This window comes from Capra hircus, chromosome 8 (genome assembly GCF_001704415.2).
Source record: "Capra hircus breed San Clemente chromosome 8, ASM170441v1, whole genome shotgun sequence".
NCBI lineage: Eukaryota > Metazoa > Chordata > Mammalia > Artiodactyla > Bovidae > Capra > Capra hircus.
In genome coordinates, this window is record NC_030815.1 from 85,068,094 (window position 1) to 85,082,132 (window position 14,039).

The window sequence follows — 14,039 nt, forward strand, 5'->3', positions numbered from 1 at the left end:
ATCATCCATAGTATCATGATGTGTTCAAACTGTCTGTACTCTTGTCTTTCTCCCCCTTGACTGTGGAATCCCTAAAGGCAGGGATTATCTGACTAATACTTATGCTTAATGGAGCAGCATGTATTCAATAAGCATTAAAGTTTATTGCATGCAAAAAATCAGTCTCATTACTTACTGCTGCTGCTGCTGCCAAGTTGCTTCAGTCGTGTCCGACTCTGTGCGACCCCATAAACGGGAGCCCACCAGGCTCCCCCATCCCTGGGATTCTCCAGGCAAGAACACTGGAGTGGGTTGTCATTTCCTTCTCCAAGGCATGAAAGTGAAAAGTGAAAGTGAAGTCGCTCAGTCGTGTCCGACTCTTGGCGACCCCATGGACTGCAGCCTATTAGGCTCCTCTGTCCATGGGATTTTCCAGGCAAGAGTACTGGAGTGGGTTGCTAATAAACTCTAATATGGGCACTGTTCTCCCCTGGACAGTGTTGAGAAGTACCAAGTTCAACTTTTTCAGTTCTCTTTTAGCTTCGACTGTTTATCAAAAGCATTTGTTTGTAAAACATTACTATATCGGTGTTTTGACATAACTATAGTTTTACACTGGTATATTACCTGATGCCTGCTTCCTGCGCTTATAGGGGAGTGGCCTTATTCTCATTTTGTTTGATTCTAGTCAGCTTTAGACAGAGTAGAGTGGTCCTTCTTGACTTAGTACGTGAAATTATATTCCTGAGGCCCATATGCTTGTAAGATACCGTGTAGCAGCTCAGTAGTATATCTATATAATTTGGTATATCTATGGTTTGTCACTATTATCTTTCAGTGTTCATGTGCATGAGAGGGCTAGTAATGCCTGCCCACCTTGCAGGATTGTTGTGCATTTAAGAGGCAAATATATGTAAAGCATTTAGCACAGAGTCAGCCACAGAGTTTATATTTGCCTAGTAAGTTGTTCAGCACACCCAGGGGAAGGAATTATTTCTACTGAGTTGTGTGGTACAGGACCACTTGCAAGTGTTTATAAAAAGAGGTTGTAGTTGTTCATCCAAAGGCATTCTTCCTTCCTTTTTTGGAAGGGAATTTTATTGAGGACAGAAATATGCTTAGAGTACCATGCAAGGCCATGTTACTAAGTTCAAATCTGTAAGATGTAGATAGAAGTTCTTGGGTGGCGCTTCTGGAAGAATCCTTTCTAAAAGAGATTTTTTTAAAATCTGACAAATACTCAAGTCTGAATACTAGTTTCTTAGTCAAGTAAAATTGGTGTTTCATTTTGCAAAACAGTGACTAGTTAAGCTCACAACTCAAACTGTATTTGTTTAGAACAAATGGCAATGCCGTATCATATCATTCAACCTAATAGTCCAAATGCCTTTTCAGACAATCATCATAGAATTTTAAAGATACATATATCTCAAGGGTCAACTTTTGATAGTTAATAATTGTTACTGTGAAACTTTTTTTTTTTCTTTTTCTGCAAAGAGTAGTGGTGAAGAATACAATGACTACTAGTTCAAACTAAAACTAAGGTGATGTCTGAAGCTACAACCATTTTGGCCCAAACTTGGGGATAGAAGCCAACAGTAAGGATAGAGCGGAGTTTGCATTCCTGGGGTACCAACCTAACACCTTCTGAGAGAGGGGAAAAAAGCCTAAGGGTTTAGGATGTTGAAAGTTAGGCATGCAGGCAAACCCATCCTTCCATCTGTTAACGGAACTAGTGTGAGGCTGACTGCTGGGCCTTGATCTAATCCCAGTATTTCTGCCCTTGGGAACATCTGGGGCTAGCTGGAGGCTAGGTAGCCAGACTGCAGCCATGAAATTAAAAGATGCTTACTCCTTGGAAGAAAAGTTATGACCAACCTAGATAGCATATTCAAAAGCAGAGATATTACTTTGCCAACTAAGGTCCGTCTAGTCAAGGCTATGGTTTTTCCTGTGGTCATGTATGGATGTGAGAGTTGGACTGTGAAGAAAGCTGAGCGCCAAAGAATTGATGCTTTTGAACTGTGGTGTTGGAGAAGACTCTTCAGAGTCCCTTGGACTGCAAGGAGATCCAACCAGTCCATTCTGAAGGAGATCAGCCCTGGGATTTCTTTGGAGGGAATGATGCTGAAGCTGAAACTCCAGTACTCTGGCCACCTCATGCGAAGAGTTGACTCATTGGAAAAGACTCTGATGCTGAGAGGGATTGGGGACAGGAGGAGAAGGGGACGACAGAGGATGAGATGGCTGGATGACATCACCAACTCGATGGACGCGAGTCTGAGTGACCTCCGGGAGTTGGTGATGGACAGGGAGGCCTGGGGTGTTGCGATTCATGGGGTCGCAAAGAGTCGGACACGACTGAGCGACTGAACTGAACTGAACTGAGGTAGTCAGTAAGACTGGGGCTGGACTAGGATGACAACGGAGGAAAAAAAGGTGGAAAACAGGCTCTCGGTCCAGGGCTGAGAGGCTGGCCAAACCCCATACTGTGTCAGCCCTCGTCCCAAGTACTCCTTTCCCTTTTTTCTTCTACTGGTGTAGTCCGGGGAGAGCAGGGGGAGTCAAAACTGGACTTCGGCTACCCTCAGTCCCGCAGAACTGACCCCGAAACCACCCAACACCGTCAGCTGAACAGGCACTTAGCACGCCGCAGCCCCCTCAGCCCACTTTGAAAGCTCCCAGAGCCACCAGCCGCGTCACGGGCCATCTCAAGCTGCTATTGGCCCGCGCGCGTCACGTGCAGCAGCGCGCGGCGGCGATTGGTGCAGTGCGAGGCAGCGGGGACGCGCCGGGGATCGCGGAGGGAGCTTTGCCTCAGCCCCTAGAGCCCAGCGGCGGTGAATGGACCGCTAGGCGGGCGCGGCCTGGTCAGTCAGGCGGGACTGTGAGGGGCGGTAGTATTGCTTGTCCTGCTGGGCAGCGCTGGGGCCTCTGGGACACCTCGGCGAAGCACGGCCTGAGGGGTTCAGTTAGGGCTGGGGCGGAGGTCAGCCGGCGGACGGGAGACAAGTGGGGCGGGGAAGGCAGTAAAGCCGACCCGGCCGCCGCTACGAGGGCTAAGGATGAGAAGCCGCGGGAGAGGCGCGCGATCTGCTGTTAACTTAGCTGCGCCGGCGATTCCAGCTGCATGTTAAACGTCTGAATCCTCACGTGGTGAGTGCTGGCGGGCACCTCAGTGAGGGGGACTGGCCTGGGTATCGGGGCTGCAGGGCCCGGTTGCGAGGGGCCTCTCTCAGCCCCGCCCAGGACCCGACATCCTTCTGTAGGAGCTCTGGATTTTTAAATATCAGTAACTAATTAAAAGTAAATGAGTAAACTGAGGGGGAGGGCGGATGGGCCGGTTCCAGACCATCGGTTTGTGGCCAATGTAGACTAGATCCTGCTCCTAATTTGTGGTGTGACCTTGACCAAGTCACCTCTCTCGAGGATGGACATTGTCAACGTGGATGATGGTGCTCATATTTTTGAGGGGAAAAAGATCTCGGACAATACAATGGCTTGTGGCTTTCCAAAGGGCCACAAAACTTAAGTACTGTCTGTCTCGGACTGGGGAATTAGAGGAGAAAATGCTTAGAAAGGCTCCTGGGAGGAGAGGGGGTAGATGAGAAAAAGGTGAGAAATCCTGCTTTAAGGGAAGAGATAAAGAGACGTTCTAGTGATAGGTGTATATATTAGAGGATTAAAGCAAACGAGTTGGAAGAACTTGAAAGGTCGTCTATTAGAAAAGTTTTGTGACGCCTCACACGTACATACACATAATTTTACTTGGTCTCCAAAACAGACTGTCATTCCACCTTCTATAATGAGAAAATTGAGGATCCAAGGGTTTGGGTGACATGCTACAGTTAGAGCTATTTAATGAAGAACTGGAATTTAAACCCAAGCCTCTGTGGCTCCAAACCCATTCATCATGTTGCCTCTCAGCCTCTGTTCCAGTTATGTCCCAACCAAGAATTCTGCTTTGTGACTTAAAATATGAATACTCCCAGCCCGCCACACCCAAGAAACGTCAATTCAGTATCTGGGACCTAGCCTGGTAATCTGCATTTTAACTGTTACTAGGTGATTCCATTTTGGTGATCCAGGGACCATTTGGAAAACAACTACTCTATTTCCCACCCAGCCCCCACGTCCTCCTTGGGTGTACCCTAGGGATTCAAAAGAGCAGAGATTACATCTTTTCTTCTAAAGAGGTGGCCAACCAAGCTTTGGGAGAAGCCAAGGTTTATGAGCTAGCACCTTGCACAGCTCTCAGTTTGAGAAAGTGCTGGCAATTTTGGTTTTCTTTCTTCCTTCCTCCCTCCCTCTTCCTTCCTTCCTTTCTCCCCCCTTTCTCTCCCCTCTTTTTTTGTACACCTTCCTTTGTTGCTACTCTGATACATCTAAGAAAATGGCTCAAGGCATTTATTTTAAAGTCCATATTAAAATTTAAAACACCATTAAAAAAGTTTAAAAACCACAATTCATTCATAATGCTTCCAGTCTGTAAGTTTGCATGTTCTGTTGTATTGTTCTACTATTGATTAATAATCTCCCTCTTGTTAATCATATGGATTGTTCAAGTTCACACAATTTAGAAAATTCTTCTAGGAGATGAGCTTGAACCTCACAATTCCATTGGAAATCATAAAATTATGCTGAAGATAAACCTTAAATCACAGTTCTCTTAAGAGCATATCTCATTCTCCTTCCAAATGCCTCAGAATCTGAAGATTTTTCTTTAGTTCTAAAAATAAATGGTATTGTTGGTATGAATATGTATACACTGAAATGTTTCTTTTCCGGTGACTTTATCTGTTCTTTCCCATATCACTTCATTCTCACCAAAAGATATATTTAATTATTAATTCTTAATTTGCTTATATATTTCATGTTCTAAAAAATGTAAGTTAAATAATCAAAACATTTCTTTGCAATTATTAACTCTCATTTAATGCACTTTGCTGCTAAAAAGGTTTTATTTTTCTAGTTCTTATGGAGGCAATATGGGATAGAGGAAATAAAGTGAGTTTTGGTTTAAGGAAGACCTGGTGCTCCAACCGCAATTCCAACACTTTCAAACAGTGATCAATCTGATCACAGTAAATTGAGCAAATTGGATTTTTAAAGAAGCTATGAATTTTGCATTGTAACTAGTTACAGTGATGAAAAATTGAAACTATCTACTTACACTTGCATGAAAAAAAACTTTATTAATAGGGATTCTGCTTTAACATTTTCTCAGTTTGGTAATGATCATGTTTTCTTCTTTTTTTTTTTTTTTTTTGTCTTGTTTAAAACCTAACATTTGTTCTCTTGGGTAGTAAACCTTTATGATTTTAATCCATAACTTTTTGAGTGGCAGATTCTACTGCAAAACCATTAACTAGCCTATTCCAGTTGCTATGAAAGAATACTTCCTCTCTTTGTTCTTTCTCTTGGATGTGAATAGGTATTAGTCTTTGGCTCATACTTTGCTGTCTGGATGCTGCTGTGTTCATAGTGCGAGGAGCTGGCCATTGCAGGTGGAGAATGGTTTAGAGAAGGCCTACAAATAGTACTTGAGGGAAACAAAGGCATGTCTTTTTTGATCTTGGAGTTGTGTTTATTCACTACAGTTCAAGCAGCACCATTTCTTCTGCACACTTGATCTAATAGTTTGTGGCACTCTTCCCTTCAAAAGGAAGGTTGTCTGTCCCTATAAATGAACTCAGGACTTTATTTCATCAAAAATGTTTGAATACTTGTGCTAGACATTATAATATTTTAAATGGATCAATTATTATAGATTCTTAGATTCCTATATGTTTAAGAAGGGCCATATGATCTTAGCTACTCATGGAAACATTTTCTCATTTAGAATGATACTGTTTTCAAAGTCAATCCTAATATGTTACTTTTATAGCTTTATAAAGGCTAATTTAATTTAGCTCCAGGTGAAAAATGTTCTAGAGGATTTATATTTTCTCCATTTAAAAAATCTTCTGAGTTAGGGTTTAAATTGCCCAGTAGTTTAATTCGTGTTGTTTCTATGTTTTTATTTTATTATAGACACAATACTGTTTCCCAGGAAGTTTGCATATAATATGTATTGACTTTTAAAAATAATGTTTTCTAGAAATAAATAAAGATAGGTAAATATAAAGTCAATATCAAACTTGTACTGATAATCAGAAAATAAAATACACTCTGTTAATATTTTGGCATATGTTCTTCTGGTCTTTGTGTACCTGTTCTATTTACGTATTTCTTAATAAAAATGAGATCATACTCTGCATTCTATTTTATACCTTATATTTTTTAATTGAGTAGCATATGACAAATAAATATGCTTTTTACGTGCATAATTTCAGTTCTTTGTGAGCAGATGTTTTGTTGCTAAAATAGGGACCTAAGAATCTATTTATTAAATTAGTCTACAGAAACCCAGTCTACCAACCCAGGAACAGAATTATTTCTGTGCTCCTTTTTTACCTCAATTCTGTACCTCTTTCTCCCCACTGCCCATTTCCCCACCCCCAGGAGGGTTCTGTTGGGGAAGTCTCTGAAGGAAGTTTTATCTAGTCAGTTATACATTGTTAACACTTAAGTTCTCTTCTTTTCCAGTCTTTTCAGTAAATCCTTCAGAATTTTTATATTTTATTTTATTTGCTGGAGACAAACATCATGAGTGGATTTGGGAGGATTTGGAGTAATACAGGAAAACAAAATCATATGCTGGAATTCTTTCTCAGACTTATAGGGAAAGGAGAGATAACTGAATAAAAATACTCCCTGGGTATATGCTTTTATTCTTTCTCCCAGACAATGATGTTTTTAAAGGTCAGGAACTATTTATCCTTGTATTCCTCATGCCTCTCATAGTTCTTGGCTCCTAGTAGCAACTCAGGTATTTATATATGGCCTCATGAGTCCCTAACTGTCCTGGCTTCTTCCCCGCTTAACATATACTAGTTTATATGTCTCTTTTCAGTATGTTCCTGTATACTCTGTCTTCATGCTTTGAAAAATATATATATTTGCACAAAGACGCAATTATATACGATTAAAATTTGGAAAAATATCAAAGATCTAATTTTATTATTATTGAGGGTGTCAGAGTTTTCGATCATCATACAGTTATAACTAAAAACTGCATTATTTATTTTGTTGTTCAGATTGTTCCAGCATTTGCCATTGTGAGCTGTTTTAGTTGGCTTCTGAATCACTTTGAGATAGCCCTAGCAGTTTGTGTTTTGAGCACTTTCCTACTTTCTGGGCCAGGATCATCTTGTATATTCTCTACTCCACTTCTAAAATCAGCCATTTCTCTTTTTGTTTATCTTTGTTGTTTTTTACTTTTTTATTTTCCATATGGCTTTTTACAAGATATTGAATATAATTCCCTGTGCTGTACAGTAGGACCTTGATGTTTATCCATTCTATTAATATATATAATAGTTTGCATGTGTTAATCCCAAACTCCCAATCCATTCCTCCCCATCCCGCTTCCCCTTGGCAACCACAAGTCTATTTTCTGTGTCTGTGACTGTTTTGTAAATAAGTTCATTTGTGTCATATTTTAGATTCCACATAAATCATATGGTATCTGTCTTTTTCTAGCTTAACTTCACTTAGTATGACAATCTCCAGTTTCATCTGTGCTGCTGCAAATGACATTATTTCATTCTTTGTTTATGTAAAATCACATTTCCCTGGATCCTTTCATTGGAAAATGGTATTAGAAACCAGGACTTGCTCTAATCTGCTCATCATTGAAGCACACTTATTCACCCAGGCCAGGGAGGGGTACGGTGACCCCTGGGCTATGCGCGAAGTACCTGTGGCAGTGGAGACTGACAGGCAGTTATACTGGGGCAGGATCACTCTGGTGGGAGTCCCTCCCAGTGCCTGCAGAGGCTGAAGCAGATGGTTGAGGAAGGGGGTTGCAATGGTGGCCCTGCCCCTTCTGTGCCACTCAATAATGATGCCTTGCTTCTATGATGTCCCAGCTTTTTTGTGTAAACTTTCCTAAACTTTCCTGGTTGTGGGGCCCTTAGTCCTGTTACTTCAGGCTGCCTTTTCACAGCCAATCCTCCCTGAGTCCACTCTCTGAACCCCACTTTCCAGCACTCAGTGCCCTCTACACCAGGAGACACACAACTCATACTGGAGTGCTCAGGGTTGAGGCACAGACCATGCATGCATTTCTTACTTTGTTCTGCCTTCCACAGAAAGGGCCATCTCCTCTGATTCCCCAAAGTTCCCTTTCTGCCCCAGCTGTTCTCCCCACATTTTCTGAATGTGGGAACCTGTCCTCACCTTTAGCTTCCCGCCAGGATTGCTGGCCCCTTTTTTGATTCCTTTTCTTTTTTTCTTTCTTTGGTCCTACCTGGTTGTTAGGGGATTTTTTTTTTATCCATTTAGGTGTCCAGAGTCTTCCACTAATGTTCAGAAGGTGCTCTGTGAGAATTGTTCCATTTGTAGATGTATTCTTGATGTAATTGTGAGGAGAGACAAGTTCTGGGTCCTCCTATTCTGCCATCTTGACTTCTCCCTTAAAATTTTTTTCTTTAATGAATTTTGCTTTTAGTATTGTACTTAAAAACTCATTACCAAACTCAAAATCACACTGGTTTTTTCCCTAAGTTTTCTTACAGAATTTTTTTTAGTTTCTACATTTTACATTTAGGTCTGTGATCCACCTCAAGTTAATTTTTGTGTAAGATGTGAAGTTCAGTTTGTTGTATATGGACTCCCAACGTGTAGCATGATTTATTGAAAAGACTCTTCTTTCTCCATTGAATTGCCTTTTCACCTTTGTCAAAAATTGACAGTATTTGTGTAGGTCTGTTTCCATACTCTCTATTCTATTTCATTGATTGATGTGTCTATTCTTCCCCCCCCCCGCCCCGCCCCCATGTTCATTACTGTGAGTCTTGAAATGAATAATATAAATTCTTAAGCTTTTGCTTTTCTTTCCCAGAATTGAATTGGTTATTCTAGTACCTCTACTTTTCCACAAATTTTTGAAGTAAGTTTATATATTTCTATTAAAAAAAAAAAAACCTGGCTAGAATTTCAATAGGGATTACATTAGGTCACAGAAAATTAACATCTTTACTGATTAGTTGACTTTTATGTGTCAGCTGGAGTTCCAAAAAAACATCTATTTCTGCTTTACTGACTATGCCAAAGCCTTTGACTGTGTGGATCACAATAAACTGTGGAAAATCCTGAAAGAGATGGGAATACCAGACCACCTGACCTGCCTCTTGAGAAACCTGTATGCAGGTCAGGAAGCAACAGTTCGAACTGGACATGGAACAACAGACTGGTTCCAAATAGGAAAAGGAGTATGTCAAGGCTGTATATTGTCACCCTGCTTATTTAACTTCTATGCAGAGTACATCATGAGAAACGCTGGGCTGGAAGAAGCACAAGCTGGAATGAAGATTGCTGGGAGAAATCTCAATAACCTCAGATATGCAGATGACACCACCTTTATGGCAGAAAGTGAAGAGGAACTAAAAAGCCTCTTGATGAAAGTGAAAGAGGAGAGTTAAAAAGTTGGCTTAAAACTCAACATTCAGAAAACAAAGATCATGGCATCTGGTCCCATCACTTCATGGCAAATAGATGGGGAAACAGTGGAAACAGTGTCAGACTTTATTTTTTTGGCTCCAAAATCACTGCAGATGGTGACTGCAGCCATGAAATTAAAAGACGCTTACTCCTTGGAAGAAAAGTTATGACCAACCTAGATAGCATATTGAAAAGCAGAGATATTACTTTGCCAACAAAGGTCTGTCTAGTCAAGGCTATGGTTTTTCCAGTGGTCATGTATGGATGTGAGAGTTGGACTGTGAAGAAAGCTGAGCGCCAAAGAATTGATGCTTTTGAACTGTGGTGTTGGAGGAGACTCTTGAGAGTCCCTTGGACTCCAAGGAGATCCAGCCAGTCCATTCTGAAGGAGATCAGTCCTAGGATTTCTTTGGAGGGAATGATGCTGATGCTGAAGCTGAAACTCCAGTACTTTGGGCACCTCATGTGAAGGGTTGACTCATTGGAAAAGACTGTGATGCTGGGAGGGATTGGGGACAGGAGGAGAAGGGGACGACCGAGGATGAGATGGCTGGATGGCATCACAGACTCGATGGATGCGAGTCTGAGGGAACTCTGGAAGTTGTTGATGGACAGGGAGGCCTGGAATGCTGCGATTCATGGGGTCGCAAAGAGTCGGACACAACTGAGCCACTGAGCTGAACTGAACTGAACTGTGTACCTTTTGACTTTGCTAAACTCATTATGAAGAAGAGTTATTTGGTAGATTCTTTGGGGTCTTCTGAATACAGTTACATTGTCTGTGGTTAAAGCAGTTTTACATATTTCTTCCTTTCTAGCCTGAATACCCTTCATTTCTTTTTTTTTTATTTAAATACACTAGCTAGGACTTTCAGTATGAGGTTGAATTAGAAGTGATGAGACAGGACATCCTTGCCCTGTTACTGATCTCAGGGGAAATACTTAACATCTTATGCTCAAAATTATTCAAGCTAGGCTTCAGTAGTATGTGAACCGAGAACTTCCATATGTACAAGCTGGGTTTCAAAGAGGTAGAGGAACCAGAGATCGAATTGCAAACATTCATTGGATCATGGAGAAAGCAAGAGAATTCCAGAAAAACATCCATTTATGCTTCATTGATTATGCTAAAGCCTTTGTGGACCACAACAAACTGGAAAATTCTTAAGAGAAGGGAATACCACACCGCCTTACCTGTCTCCTGAGAAACTTGTATGCAGGTAAAGAAGCAAGTTAGAACTGAACATGAAACTACTGACTGGTTCAAAACTGGGAAAGGAGTATGACAAGGCTGTTATTGTCACTCTGCCTATTTCATTTACATGCACAGTATATCATACAGAATGCGGGCTGGCTGAATCACAAGCTGGAATCAAGATTGCTGAGAGAAATATCAACATCCTCAGATATGCAGATGATACCACTCTAATGGCAGAAAATGAAGAGGAACTAAAGAGCTGCTTGATGAGAGTGAAAGAGGAGAGTGAAAAAACTGGCTTAAAACTGAATATTCAAAAACTAAGATCTTTTTAATCACTTCATGGCGAATAGGAGGGAAAAAAGTGGAAACTGACAGATTTTATTTTCTTGGGCTCCAAAATCATTGCAGACAGTGACTGCAGCCACAAAATTAAAGCTTGCTCCTTGGAAGAAAAGCTCTAACAAACCCAGACACCATATTCCAAAGTAGAGGCATACTTTGCTGACACAGGTCTGTATAGTCAAAGCTATGGTTTTTCCAGTGCTCACATACAGTTCTGAAAGTTGGACCATGAAAAATGTTGAGCGCTGAAGAATTGATGCTTTTGAATTGTGGTGCTGGAGACGACTCTTGAGAGTCCCTTCGACTGCAAGGAGATCAAACCAGTCAATCCTAAAGGAAATCAACACTGAATATTCATTGGAAGGACTGATGTTGAAGCTGAAGCTCCAACACTTTGGCCAACTGATTCGAAGAGCCAACTCATTGGAAAAGAGCCTGAGGCTGAGAATGATTGAAGGTAAAAGGGGAAGGGAGCAGCAGAGGATGAGATGATTAAATAGCTTCACTGACTCAGTGGACATGAATTTGAACAAACTCCAGGAGATAAGTGTTGGACAGTGGAGCCTGGCATGCTGAAGTCCTGGTATGCTAAAGTCACAAAGAGTTGGACACAAGGACTGAACAACAGCAACAAAGAGAGGATATCCTTGCCTTGTTCCTGATGTTGGGGGAAAGCTTAGCATCTTGCTGTTGAGAATGATGTTAGCTGTGATTTTTAAAAAATAATCTGTATTAGGTTAGTGAAGTTCTCTTCTAATTTTTGAGAGTTTTTATCATTAATTGATGTTAAACTGTTTCTGCTCATGTATTATATGATCACATGATTTTTCTTGTTCTCTGTGTTAATATGATGTCCCATGGACAGAGGAGCCTAGCGGGCTACAGTCCTTGGAGTCACAAAAGTTGTAGGAGATGACTTAGCAACTAAACAACAACCATCACCACTTTAAGTGTACAGTTCACTAAGTATATTCATATTGTGTAAATTAAGTTGTACTTTTCACTTTCATTTAGTTCAAAACATTTTCAAATTTATCTTGAGACTTCTTAACCCATGTATAATTTAAAGTACATTGTTTAATTTCCAAATATTTTGAAATGTCTAGCTGTCATCTATTATTGATTTCTAGTTTTATTTTGGTATGCTCTGAGAGCATACTTTGTAAGGTTTGTATTCTTTTATATTTATTAAATTGTGCTTTATGTACCAGAATGTTGGTGAATGTTCCGTGTGTGCTTCTGTTGTTGGATGGAATGTTCTATAAATATCGGTTGGGTCAAGTTGATTGATGGTACTGTTCAGGTCATGTATATTGTTACTGATTTTCTGCCTACCTGATTTATCAATTCCTTGGAAACAGGTGTTGAACTTCCAGTTTTAAATACAGTCATCCTGCTTATTCACAGTGAATTGGTTCCAGGATCCCCCACCCCACCTTGGATTCCAGAATCCATGGATGCTCAAGTCCCTTATATAAACTGATGTAATGTCTGCGTATAACCTATGCATATCCTCCCAGATGCTTTAAAGCATCTCTGGATTACTTATAAACCCTATAAAATTATTTATAGATACGACGTAAATGCTATGTATGTGCGTGCGTGCGTGCTGAGTTACTTCAGTCATTTCTGACTCTGTGCGACCCTGTGGACTGCAGCTTGCCAGACTCCTCTGTCCATGGGATTCTCCAGGCAAGAATACTGGAGTGGGTTGCCTCCAGAGAATCTTCTCAACCCAGGGATTGAACTTGTGTCTCTTAATGTCTACATGCATTGGCAGGCAGGTTCTTTACCATTAGTGCCACCTGGGAAGCCCAAATGCTATATAAATGGTTGTAAATACAAGCTAAAGATTATGTATATAGTTAGTTGCAGGTATGTAGCAGATTCTTAAGTTCTGCTTTTTGAAGCTTTCTGGGGTTCTTCTCCCAAATATTTTCCATCCGTGATTGGTTGAATCTATAAATAGGATTAAGCTTCATTTGTGTGTGTGTGCATACTCAATCATGTCTCTTCAGATTTTCTGTTTTTTAATTACCTTTTTGTTGAGGTAACATTGGCCACAACATTATATAAGCTTCATGTGAATAATAATATATTTTTACTATGTACATTACAGCTCACCACCAAAAATTCAGTTTCCATCTGTCACCATATAGTTGATCCCCTTTACCTATTTCACTCTCGCCCTGATCACTCCTTCCTCTCTGGTGACCACTATGTTCTCTATATCTATCTATTTGGTTTCATTTATTCAAGTTTTTTATTTTTTATATTTCACATGAGTGAAATTACATGGTATTTATTTTTCTTCATCTGACTTATTTCATTTAGTATAATACTCTTAAGGTACATCCATGTTGAAAGATGATACTGAGCAGTATCATCTTGATACTGAGCAGTGTTCTATCATTTTTGTGACTGAGTAGTGTGTATTCTTGTGTATACATATCTATCTATCTAGGAGATGTATCACAGTGATTGGTTTGAGGATGTTGAATCAACTTGCTTTGATAGATCATGGTTTGGTTTGAGGATGTTGAACCATCCTTGCTTCTGTAGATCATGGTTGTGTGATCTTTGAATGTATTGTATTTAGCTTGCTAATATTTTGTTGAGAATTTTTATGTTTTTGCTTATCAGAGATATTGGCTATAATTCTCTTTGTGTTGTCTTCATTTGGTTTTGGTATCAGAGTGATGTCGGCTTTATGAAATTACTTAGCATTCCCTAGTTTTCAGTTTTTTTGAAGAGTTTGATAAGGATAGATATTAAATCATCTTTGAATGTTAGAATTTACATGTGAAGCCTCTGGTCCTGGGCTTTTGTTTGGGGGGAGGTTTTTATGTTTCCACTTCACTGTCTGTCTGCATGATTCAGTTTTGGGAGGTTATAATGATTCTAAAAATGCATCTGTTTCTGTGTTTTCAGTTAGTTGTTACATAGCTGTTCATGATATTCTTTGATAATT

The 14,039-nt window shown here is 40.2% G+C and overlaps 1 protein-coding gene across 1 annotated transcript in view; it reads left to right on the plus strand.

Moving 5' to 3' along the window:
* PTPDC1 (protein tyrosine phosphatase domain containing 1) overlaps positions 2,762-14,039 on the plus strand; it is a 73,863-nt gene continuing 62,585 nt past the window's right edge. The window contains exon 1 of the mRNA XM_018052507.1: positions 2,762-3,135. The gene's annotated coding sequence lies outside the window, so the exon portion shown is untranslated. The remainder of the gene's footprint in view (positions 3,136-14,039) is intronic.